The 12,686-nt window shown below is 43.2% G+C and overlaps 1 protein-coding gene across 1 annotated transcript in view; it reads left to right on the top strand.

The window, feature by feature from the left end:
- The first annotated feature begins 8,802 nt into the window (after nt 1-8,802).
- ANK2 (ankyrin 2) overlaps nt 8,803-12,686 on the top strand; it is a 648,733-nt gene continuing 644,849 nt past the window's right edge. The window contains exon 1 of the mRNA XM_075543900.1: nt 8,803-8,992. The gene's annotated coding sequence lies outside the window, so the exon portion shown is untranslated. The remainder of the gene's footprint in view (nt 8,993-12,686) is intronic.

The following is a 12,686-nucleotide window of genomic DNA, read 5'->3' as shown; positions in this document are numbered from 1 at the left end:
AAGCAGAGAAAAGATTGAAGTTGGCAAGGATTTCATCTTGCTTAAATCTACAGTCGTCGTTAATGGAAACAGCAGTTAAGAGATCAAAAGATGGATTACATTGAGTAAATGTGCTTCACAAGGCTTCTTTAAACAAGCAAAGTAACACGGATGCTATTTTGAGGAATAAGGTGTATCTGACCCAAGCCAGGGTATTTTCAGTTGCCTCATATACACATGCACATTGGACATTGAATAGAGAAGCCTGAAGAAAAATTAATACATTTGAACTGTAGTCTTGGCAAAAAATCTTGAAAGTACCATGAACTGCTGAAAGAACAAACATCTGTTTTGGAAGACGTACAGCCAGAATGCTCCTTAGAGGCAGAGATGGTGAGCGAGACAGTATCATTTGGGCATGTTGTCAGGAGAGGCTGCCCCTGGAGAAGGACCTCACGCGTGGTAAAGTGGAGAGACAGCGAAACAGAGGAAAGCCCTCCAGGAGATGCATCGACACAGTGGGAGGCCACAATGGGCTCAAATATAAGAACATGTGAGGATGCTGCAGGACGGGGTCATTTTGTTCGGTTGCACACAGGGTCGTTATGAATTGGAAGAAACTTGATGGCACCTAACAACAACAACAGTCAAAACAATTGGGGAGAGCTAGAGAAGTTATTAAGAAATATATTTTTAGGACAATTGGTTTGATATTTGAAGAAAAACAAGATACCCCAAAAATGTTTCTGTAATTTATATAGCTAAACAGTATTAAAAATTGTGATAGACTGCTCCTGCTTGATACTCGCCCTCAGGAAAGGGACACAGAAAATATGGGTGCTATAGCAGAGTGTAGTGGAGAAATTAGATGGTGCCCGGCTAGCAGATAAGACAGCATCTGGGCTTTTAAAGGCTTATTTCCAAACATCAGCCATCTAAGTGAGATATCAACTAAGTCCACATGGAGGAAGCACACTGACATCAACCACTGAAGGACTGTAAATCATATAAATCTAAGTGGAAGGAGAGAATAGTAGCAGAGCTTACATTGTGAAAATCTGGTTTGCAGAAGGCAATGGATGACAATGGGAGGCCAAGATACATTTGTGGGATCTCTATAGGAAATGATCCTCCGGTGATTTCCCTCTATCATGGGTAGAGTGAAGAAAGTGGTTACTAAACAGAGGGCATTGCTGAAATGACTACAGAAGTTCAAAAGGATAAGTCTGACGTGAATGGTTCAAACCTTGTCATCTGATACCCTCTGATGCACATTAGGTCTGATCTGATTTTCAACAGTTTCAGTATTTTTTGTTTGTTTGCATTGGGGTTTATCTCATGTGTTATGCCATTGGGGTGTCCCACTTGAATTTTTGCTCTGTGTTGTTCTGTTTGTAGGTATCTGACACCCAGGATTGATGAACCTATAGGGAGAGCATGTAGAGCAAGGGTTTCTGGGGGTACGGTCGTGGTGATGGGGGGTGGGGTAGTTATAGGGAGCTGATGCAAGGAGGCCAGGAAAGAAAGGAATGGTTTGAAACTGACTTTGGTTGCAATTGTGCAATACTGCCTGAGGTGATGGAAGTATGGAATGCTATATCTGTATCAACTCCCCATAAGATGGTTTTGAACATAAATAAATAAAAATTGTGATAGAGATGAGAACATTCCAAGTGAATATTTAGAAGAACTTTTCTGTTTTGTTATATTTTCCCATTAAACATTCTTCTCTATCTCACTCTCCCATACACTAAAGTTGAAATAACAGTATGCAGAGTAGCAGAGAGTCATCATCTAAGCTTCCCATTTGTTAAGAGTTTACTGGACTTCATTCTCTACCTGTTTCTCCATCTTCCCTTGCTGTTGTTGTAGTAAGGGAAAAGAACCAAGTACTGCTCGGTCCTGTGACACCGCCACAATTGTTCCAATGCTGAGCCCATTGTCGGGTGTCCATCCATCTTCTTGACAGGAGGCCTTTTTGACCCCTGACCCTCAGCTTTACCAAGCATGAGCGTCTTCTCTGGGGATAACATGTCCACACTACATGAGATTGTCTCGTCACCTTGTGTTTAGGGAGCATTCTGATAATTCTTTCGGACAGAATAGTTTGTTTGTCTGGCAGTCCAGGTGTATTCACTTTGTTTAGCCAACACCGTAATTCAAACCAATCACATTTTCTCTGATCTCCCTTATTCATTGTTCAGCGTTTGTATGCATATAATCTGACTGAAAATACTATGGCTCCAGTAAGGTGCCGCTTAGTCCTCAAAGTGCGTTTTTGCTTTTTCACACTTCCACGAAGTCTTCTGCAGCAGATTTACCCCATGTGATAGATCGTTTCATATTCTGACTTCTGCCCCTGGGAGCATTGATGTGGATCCAAGTACAATGACATCTCTAGCACCGCCATCTTTGATCGGTTTACCATTTATTGCTTATTGGACCAGTTGTGAAGAGTCTCACTTTCTTTTTGCTGCGGTGTAATCCACACTGACGCCGGCCATCTTTCGTCATCAGTAGGTGCAAAAAGCCCTCTTTACCTGCCGCACGCAAGCTCATGTCAGGCACCCGGAACAGCTTGTTAATGACGCTTTCTCGAGCCCTGAGGCCGCCTTCTCTTCCAAGATGAGTGTGGCGAAATAACAGCGCCCTGGTGAATTGCTTTCCTGATTTTAAGCTGAGCAGCATCCTCTGGTTTTACTCAAGTGACAGGCTCATGGTCTATGTCTAGGTTCAGCACGAGCGCAATGAGCTGTTACCGAGTTGTCCCTTTCACAGTGCGGCCCGTCATTGGTTATGACACACAATCAAATGCCTTTGCACAGCCAATAGCACGCAGGGCTCTCTGGCCACCTTACTTCCAGCCAAGATTCATCTGTTTTGTTTCACAAGCAAGCACAAATATTATGATCATTAATATATCTAACAAATATCAATAATTTTCAAGGTAGTACACATTCAAGTTTCCTCAGTTGTACCCCAAATGTGTTTTCAGTTAATTTTCTCTGAATTAAATCTCAGCTCTGAATGCAACCAAGGACTTGCATGGCATTCGCCGTTTGGCTGTTAAGGCTCTTATTTCTCCCTTTCTTTTCTTCATGGCATTCACTTGTTGAAGACCCTGGGCCAATTTTCTGACAGAATTCCCAACTTCTGGACTTATGACTGTGTTCCTCTAGCTTCACAGTCCTTGTCAATCTAGCCATTGTACTTCCTGTAAATGGGAAATTTCTAGCTAAAGTTATAAAAAAATAAGGAGACCATAAACCTTTTTGTCATGAGCACTGCATGGGTGATGCTGTGAGCATGTGTCGCCATTTCTCTTTTCATGAAATTTAAGATTGATCACTGGATTTAGGGTCCATGTGTTAATAACCAAGTCTCTCTTTTGGAAAGTTATGTTTTCCCCCTTAAAATAAGTAAATATTCTAGGTACTAATACCCTGGCTGTAGATTAATATCCATTCTTTTATTAAACTTATACACAGTGCTTCTAGTACCCATTGCTCATTTTTGCCTGAATCCATTACAGTAGCACAATGGTGAAACCCACCTCCCCAGTCTGTATTCTTACAGTCATTAAGTAGAACTCTTCTGCCATGAAGGGTCTGTGTGTGTTAGTACACTGACATAGAGTTCTTTGGGGGTGGGGAGGAATGATCTTCAAAGCTCTCCACCGGTTTTCTGAGTGAGTAATTCCACTGGCAGCAAGCACTTCTAGTTTTCTTGTTGTGTTGCAGATTACCGGGATTATTTGTACCTTCAAGGGCTTTAATCTATTATAGGAAATGTTCTTTTTGATGGTGTGGCAGACGATGTTTTTCAAAGAAGGCTACATGAATCTATCCCACCCCTCACGCTCTTTTTACAATAAGATGCTGATACTTCTTTAGCAGGTATGCATTTGGGCAGTGCTGTTGTTGCCTGACTTCAGAGGGCATGGGATATGACTTCTGGCTGACCTTTTCTCTCTAGGTCAGTGGCTCTCAACCTTCCTAATGCTGCAACCTTTTAATACAGTTCCTCATGTTGTGGTGAACCCCCAACCATAAAATTATCTTCGTTGCTACTTCATCACTGTCATTTTGCTATGGTGATGAATTGGGGGACCCCTATGAAAGGGTCATCGACCCCCAGAGGAGTTGTGACCCATAGGATGAGAACCGCTGCTCTAGACGCTTGCTTTTAGAGAAGGTCAACCATCCTGACACTACCATGTCGGAGAGAGCATATGGAAAGACAGCATCTAAAGTTAAAGACAGATGGCTAAAGAACATGCATGGTCCCATTCCTCAGACACAAGAGTGAGCCCTCAGAAGGTTCCACTTGTGCCGAGTCCAAGCCAGCTGGCCCATTGAGGCTGGTCCAGACTGCAGTTCTGAGAGTAAAATAAATATTGTTGTAAGCCGCTAAGTTTGGCAGGGCTTGTTACACACCCACAGTAACTGGAACAGATGTTCCCGTGAAGTTGGCTCTTGGGAACCATTTCAAGCCGACTTCCCTTGTCTGTGACATGACCCCAATGTTCTTTGAAAATTTTCTTGCTTTTTGGTGTAAGAGGATATCCACTGTTTATCTTATAAAACTTCAGTCTCAGATCTGACATCAGCCTTTTCTCCAAAGAGCTTTGGTTCCTTTGAGTGGGGAATAGTATTTAGGGTTCAACATGTTGGCATTTTAGAAGAGGTCTCGAGAGGATGAATGACAGCTGGGGACATTACCAATTGGACGGGAGTAATGCATTTCAACATGCTTCAGAACAGCTGAATGGGAAGGCCAGCAATGCAGCTCAATGTGACGGACAACGCCACTACTACAAAGAAAAGAACAATGATACGAAAAAGCAGTTCTCAAAAGATCAAATGCAAGCACGGAGTAAATGCTCAGCCCTTTCCACTCTCTAATAATAAAAAAGAATAGATGACCTACTTTTCCTTCATCAAGTTAGTAGGAATTCTTTCAGAGATAAACCTCAATGCTGACCTGAATTTGGTAAATCAGTAATGGCCTACACATTGGTAGCAATGTCACTGGGCAATATGCAGTGGGACTCAATCAGTTTGCACCTGGTGTGATTTTAGAAGGCTGCCAGGAAGCGGTGAGTGGACCTCAGGAGAGGAACTCAGCAGCAGCCATTCCGCTGTCTTCGTCAGATGTATGGTCTTCCCCTATGTGTCCTAGAGAAAGAGCAAATAAATGTCTATGGAATGAGTAACAGGAATATTATCCTTATAATATTAAAAGAATGCTCAGACCCCATGAACTAGCTAAGATAGAAGCTAATGTGTTATAATGAAGGGGTATCAAAACGAACTGTCTTTAAAACATGATTTTTCTTTCAAGTGCATAATTCAGTTGCCAGGATCAAAAAGACTCAAACTTAAACTCACTGCCCTCAGGTCGATTCAGACTCCTATTGACCTCCCAAGACAGGGCAGAACTGTCCTGTGGTTTTCGAGCCTGTCATTGTTCTCAGTGGTAGGAAGCCGTGTATTTCTCCTGTGGAGTGGCTGGTGGTTTCGAACCGTTGGCAGGACAGCTCTGCTTCATGTTGTTGAGTTGGGGTCCACTTTTCTTCTGTTCAGTTTGCTCTCTCCTCCTAGGTGTCAGAGTTATGGAGTTGGAGTCTGTGCTCCATCTTGCATGAAAGGAGGGAAGGAAGTCTAGTACAAAGTCTAGTACTTTTTATGTTAAGCAAAGGGGAGCAATTCTGCTCACAAGGCCCCATCTAGTTGCAAGGAAAAATGAGAACTACCATCTTTGATTGAGCAGCTACCGATTTATCTTACGTCAGTGGCTCTCAACCTGCCTAATGCCCCAGCCCTTTAATACAGTTCCTCATGTTGTGACCCCCAACCAAAAAAACTATTTTCATTGCTACTTCATAACTGTCATTTTGCTACTGTAATGAATCATACTGTAAATCTCTGATATGCAAGATGGTATTTTCATTATTACAAATTGAACAAAATGAAAGCATAGTGATTAATCACAAAACAATATGTAATTACATATTGTGAAATATTTATTTCTAACGACACATCAATGAAATTTTGTCTTGAAGCCTGGTGTAGCCTGGGGAACAGTCTTCATGCCGGGTGCTCGTATGTGGGCAGCGTATCTGCATGTGGGCGGGCCCACCTCAAGACGGATACAGGCGCAATGTCTCGGTTCCTAAGACCATTGGAAATATGTGTTTTTTGATGGTTTGGGTGACCTTTGTGAAAGGGTCATTCGACCCCCAAGGGGGTTGCGATCCACAGGTTGAGAACCACTATCTTTGTGCTACATATGGAAGGCCACTATCTGTGCCTCAGTAATTCAATTTCTGGTACCGGTGTTTGGTTCCGCTGTACACAGGGTCATTACCAGTCAGAAATGACTCAATGGCATCGAATAACAACAACTACCCTCATTTTAAATATCTGTCACTGGAAGCAAGTGTTAATTACTTAAAAGAACAATAAACCAGCAAGGAGAGTAAATTACAGTATGCTCCTTACTAGTTTAGAAGATCACTTTAGAAACATTTATATAGCATACCAAGGATCTTTAAGGCCATTGGAAACCATTAAAGGAAATAGGAAAGCACTGCTTTTGCTTCATAAAGATTTGAGTAGGAAGTGTAGAAGTGTGACTCAATTGGATTAAGAACATTCTGATTGCTCTCGGAAGGACAAAGTTGAAGCAACTACTGCAGTTTGAGCTAGGGCTTTAGCTGTGGTGGTGACAGTTTTTTGGATATTATGTTACAGTTTTGGAAAGAAGCATTCCCCCCTCTGTGAGGCCAATTTCTGATTTTACCTTCAAGACATGCTGTTAGGTGCCATCTAGTCAGTTCTGACCCATAAAGATCCTAGGACAGCAGAAGGAAACCCTGCCTGGTCCTGCACCACGCTCACCATCGTTCCCATGCTGGAGTCCGTGGCTGCAGCCACTGTGTCCATCCGTCTTGGTGAGGGCCTTCCTGTCTTCGCTGCCCTTTACTTTACCAGGAATGATGTCCTTCTCCAAGGACTGGTTGTCCTGACAAGGCCAGGTGTCGGTTTGTCATGCCGTGGTGGCTTATGTGTTGCTGTCACGCTGGAAGCTATTCCACTGGTATTTCAAATGCAAGCAGGGTCACCCAGAGTGGACAGTTTTCAGTGAACAGTTTCCAGACTAAGAACAGACAACCAACAAGGAATTGGCTACCCATTTTGAAGGAAGTAGCCACTGAAAAATCCATGCATAGCATTGAAACCCTCAATATAAAGTGAGAAAAAGTAGCAAAGGATTGCTTTTTTGAGTGTCTTGGTACAATGTTTAAAGGGTTAATTAAAAAGATTCAAGGCTAATCACATGTATCAAGTTAAAAGTTAAAAAGTCCAAAGAAACTCTGGCCCAGAAGACATTTTTTCAAATAGAACACTTATTTTTAGGTTCTTATGTCTTAATTTTGACCTGAGCTCATTCCCACAGAATAATCAGACAGCATAAAATTATTAGCTTTTATTATTTTTGTCTTTATTCTTTATCTGTAACGTAGCTAACACTGTTTATGAAGGCTGTAAGATCAGCCTTAATATGCACATACATATTGTTGCTGTGGGAATAATATAGCTATTTGTGTTTTTATATATAATATTTAAATCATTCATTTATTTTGCACCAAGAGAGGAGAAATGGGTTGCTTGTGACTGTGAAGCATTTGATATGAGATTCTACAAGGGAGTAGGTTCTAGTTGGTGTCTACTGAGAATTAGTTAGAGGAATAATAAACTGATTGAGTCAGTTCACTTATTCTGAATTTTATTTAGCACCTATTATTTTAAAAGTCACTGTAAATTATACTAAAGTGCATACTATTTTGAAGAAGCTCTGTGGTTACATTTTGGGCTGTTGGCCACAAAGTCAGCAGTTCGAAACCACCATCAGCTCCACAGGAGAAAGATGAGGCTTTCTATTCCTGTAAAGATGGACATGCTCAGAAACCCACACAGGCAGGTCTACTCTTTCCTGTGGCTCACTCCTGTGAGCCAGAACAGACAGCAGCGAGGCTTGCAAATTATCTTTAATGGGTTTATAAGCTGGTTAGAGAAACCCGTTTTTGCACAAATGTCTGAAGTACAGGTGATAAACACACAGGTGAGTTCCTATACCTCACGTGCTCCCTCTCCAACAAGTCCATGATCAGGAGATCCACATACAATTCAATAGAAATAGACCTACACTTCATTCATTCATTCATTCATTCATTCATTCACCAGTTACTGGCTGCCCTGGCCATCTCTCTGCTTCTCTGCCTGCTGGTTTGTTTCTGTTGAACTGTGTGGGTCATGTCATCGTGGACTTGCTGGATGTGGTGCTTAATCTAGTAGCTGTCTCCCTGAGACCTTGAGCTAAAGCAGTGGTGTCTAGCTTTGGAGAAAAAAAAAAAATCCAGGCAAACCCCATCGACAGTTGATGACTTCAATTTGCTATGAGAGAAGATCTACTGAAAGGTGGTGCGGACAGTAGTGGCAGTGACTTGTAGATGAAATCACGCCTCCGCTTCATAGAAGCCGTTACCTCCCATCTCTGCCTGGGCGATTCTGGCTGCGTACAAATCCAAATGCTTTTCATGCCCCCACCCCCACCCTGCGGCCTCCCGCGTTACCCCAGGCAAATAATAGATAGATAGATATTGTGAGAATAAAAACAGTTCCTCACTCGGTACCACCTGCTTAAAGGCAGACCCAAGCCTCCCCAATGATGCAACCGTGAGCGTGGAAGAGGCTGGCGGATGGGCTGTCGCGTCTGGCTGATCTGATGTCAGAGGGGATCATGTGGTGCTCTGCGGGCAGCTGGGACTGGCCCGCCGAAAGCACATGGACTACAGACTGAGGCTGGAATGGGAAAGTCGGCTCCCAGGCTGCTGTCTCAGACCTCAGCGTGCGGGGAAAGCCCGGGGCTCTCTCCATTTGCCCTGTTCCGGGGACCCCTCCTGCCGTGTGACTCACAGACACATCGCTGAGCGAAGCTGCTGTTCCCAGTAAGTGCTTAAAGGTCTTAGTGCCGAGCCATTGGGCGGCTGGGAGGGAGGAAGTGGTGGTGGGGATGAGGGGGTTGCTGGAAGCCCTTTGTAAAACACCCAGGAGCTAGGCTGGGCGGGCGTGGCTCTCCGCACATCACCCTTGAGTTCATCTGTGGGGCTGATGTGCAAATGTCTCTAGCCCAGATTTTGGTTTGTTCGCCACGTGATGTGTGGTTGTGTGTGTGTGTGTGTGTGTGTTTAAATACATTTTCAGGCAGATTTATAGATCTAATTCAAGTGAATGGATCTCAGTTGCTCAGCTCTCGAATGGATTTAGGACCAGAGGGAGGGGTGGGGGGAGAGGGTGATGGCTCCTGGGATTAGGGTTTGTGTTGAGAAAGTAGCCGTGTCTATGTGGGAGAAGTATTTCAGTGACCCCTACCTCTTTTCTGCTTTTGGTGAGCTGATGGTAGGAGAGCAAGCTGGGTGCAGCAGCAGTGACACACACAGCCCTGGCCAGGTTCTGCCACACAGCCGGGCCCTTGGTGTATTGCCCTTTAAAAAAAAGGCGCAAGATGTCTAATGAAGGTAATGGCCGCAGGTAGAACAGGTGCTCCCAGTGGAAGAGGGATGGAGTTCACACTCCCTTTCCCCAGTGAGCGAATTATCGTTTCTTCTTCAAAATCTCAGTTTTAAAAAAATAGAACTAAGAGGTACAGATTTCTAAGCACTGTGTTGTTGTCTGTCTGTTGTTGTTTGTTTGCTGCCAACAGGAATTCCTCTTTGGGAAAAGGGTGTGTCCCACAGAAAATTCGATCATTCCAACATGTAGGCATCAGAAGAGAGCCTCATCTCTGTGGTGTGTTAGGTGTGGTCTTTTCGGAGGGCAAGAAGACTGCATCCCAAACATCCTATTTGCCCTTCCAAGGGCATGGCCCTACGTTTGCTCTAGACGGAGAGCAAGTGTGTGTAGCTGGATGGGGCTGTAAAGGGAGATTTAGGAGAACAGGTTGTTTATTTCCCCAGCACTTTTTTAATGAACACATGATCGAGTCTTAGGGCAAGATGTTGGGCGTGTCCTTGAAAGACAATAGGCAAATAGTTTAACTGTGTTTTCAAGCACCGGAAAGATTCTTTATTCTTTCCTTTTAGGGATAACTTTTAGCCTTTCCTGTGAGTCTCTCTGTACAAACTGCGGGATGTGGAGTCAAAGCTGGATTCTAGAAACATGTAGGCATCGGTGGAACCTTTTGGGTTGGGGAGATGGTGGGACAGAAGCAGAGTATGCTGATGGGGGGGGGGGTGGGTCCATTTTCCTTTCTAGCCTTAAAAAGAAGCCCCGCAAACCGTGTCAGGCAGTGCTACTCACTGCTGTGGGGTTGCTATGAGGTGGAGTTGACTCGATGCCCGTGTTTGTACAAATTGCTTCAAGTCATCGACTGCAATTTTAATCATGTGTCAGCATCCTCACCCTTCTGTTTCCATCCGTCTAGCTTGCTTCCCCATCATTGCATTGGTACCTATGCTTTGGGTACACCCCGACAAGTCACATATAGCTCCTTGTTTACCGGAGCACATTATCACAGGTCATACTGTTTATTAGATAAGCCGGTCTATTATCTGGCTGAAAGATGGCCAGTCTTTATAACCCTTTAAAAGAGGTGGTTTCAATCACAGAACACCCAACAACATGCCCCACCTAGAGGGTCGCAAACCTGGATTGGTGTTTTCTTGGCACTGACATGCAGAGAGGATTCTAATTCACCCTTTGAGTACCAGACATTGAAAGTGAAGGCATGAAGATGTCCTAGCCCCACCCTGCCTTTCCCTCCTTTCGTCTTGTCGAGTGGAGCTCGATTTGCTCTGGCAAAATTACACTGTGTGTAATGTAACCGTTTCACAGAAGCAGACAAAGAATCACAGACTCCACAGCCAGCACTCAGTTGGGGGCTGGGGGGCAGGGGGAGGAGTGGTGACCACAGCCTGGAGCTGTTTTCAGAGGTCTTCTTTGGAACAGTCCTCTGGACTTCTTTCCACCAGCCCCAGACCACTCCCCCATTTTTGGCCATCTGCCAACCACTTTATACTGAGTCTTTTTTTTTTTAAACATTTTATTAGGGGCTCATACAACTCTTATCACAATCCATACATATACATACACCAATTGTGTAAAGCACATCTGTACATTCATTGCCCTCATCATTTTCAAAGCATTTGCTCCCCACTTAAGCCCTTTGCATTGAGTCCTCTTTTTTCCCCCTCCCTCCCCGTTCCCCCTTCTTCATGAGCCCTTGAGAATTTATAAATTATTATTTTGTCATAGCTTGCCCTGTCCGACGTCTCCCTTCACTCCCTTTTCTGTCCCCCAGGGAGGAGGTCACATGTAGATCCTTGTAACCGGTTCCCTCTTTCCAAGCCCCTCTCCCTCTACCCTCCCAGTATCAATACTGGGAGACTAACTTTTTTTTTTTTTTAACATTTTATTAGGGGCTCATACAACTCTTATCACAATCCATACATATACATACATCAATTGTATAAAGCACACCTGTACATTCTTTGCCCTAATCATTTTCTTTTCTTTTTTTACATTTTATTAGGGGCTCATACAACTCTTATCACAATCCACACATATACGCACATCAATTGTATAAAGCACATCCGTACATTCTTTGCCCTAATCACTCTCAAAGCATTTGCTCTCCACTTCAGCTATACTGAGTCTTTAGAACGAACTCCTAAACCTTTAAGGAGAGCCCAGTAGAAGATGTCTGTGCTTGGACAAATTTACTCCTTGGCCCCCGAAAGGTTTCTTAGGGCAGAGATACCTATTTATCCAAGTTTCAGAGTTTTTTCCTTAAAAAATTAATATGTCAATATGAGAATAAGCAAAAGAAAAAACTCATTTCCCCACCCTACTCACACAAGTTCCGTGAAATGCATTTGTGTTCCCTTTTTTTCTTCACGATCATCACATGAGGCAGGCTCTCATTAATACAGAATGACCACCTACCTACACCCTAGACTTGTACTTGGCATGGGAGGCACTTGAAGGTAGGGACCTGAAGTTGAAACAGACTTTAGGACTGACCTCATCTATCCCCTTAGATTATGGTGCTTAGTGGCCAGAGTGACACTTCTGATGAATGACACAGGACCAGGATCTAGGGCACCTGGACCCTAGCCCAATGCTCCTTCGACAATCACACTATAAAAGGAGATCATTTTCCTATGGAATTTGACACTTTTCAATTTCGGTTTACTTTTCATTCAAATTCACTGTGGTATTACCAGAACACTAATGACTAGAACAACATTACTAGAAAGATCATTGTATTTTCTTTCCCTAAAATATCTTGAAATAGATTGGAAAACCTTAAAACAAATGTTTACTTTTCTTAGGGCAGTTGTCTGTTTATTGTGGGTCATGGGATGAGATCGCAAATACTTAATAGTTTTCTACTCTTGGTTTCCTGGGAATGTGGAACCCCTCTCCCCCAATTAATAAGAGTGATCATTGTTCATTATAGTAGTTCACATACCATGAACGCATTTAGAAGCTTTTTCTTCTTTGGATTGTTTTCTGAGTTACACAATGCTCTTTCTATACACAAACACTATTCGCAATTTGTATTTAAAACCATTTAAAAGATAATTCAATTTAAAATAAAGATTCTGTTTACTTTTCTCTTTAGATTAATGCTAAACTCAC

The sequence above is a fragment of the Tenrec ecaudatus genome, chromosome 3 (genome assembly GCF_050624435.1).
Source record: "Tenrec ecaudatus isolate mTenEca1 chromosome 3, mTenEca1.hap1, whole genome shotgun sequence".
In the NCBI taxonomy this organism is placed as follows: domain Eukaryota; kingdom Metazoa; phylum Chordata; class Mammalia; order Afrosoricida; family Tenrecidae; genus Tenrec; species Tenrec ecaudatus.
Note: the sequence above shows the minus strand (reverse complement) of the source record. Positions and strands in the feature narration are given on the sequence as shown.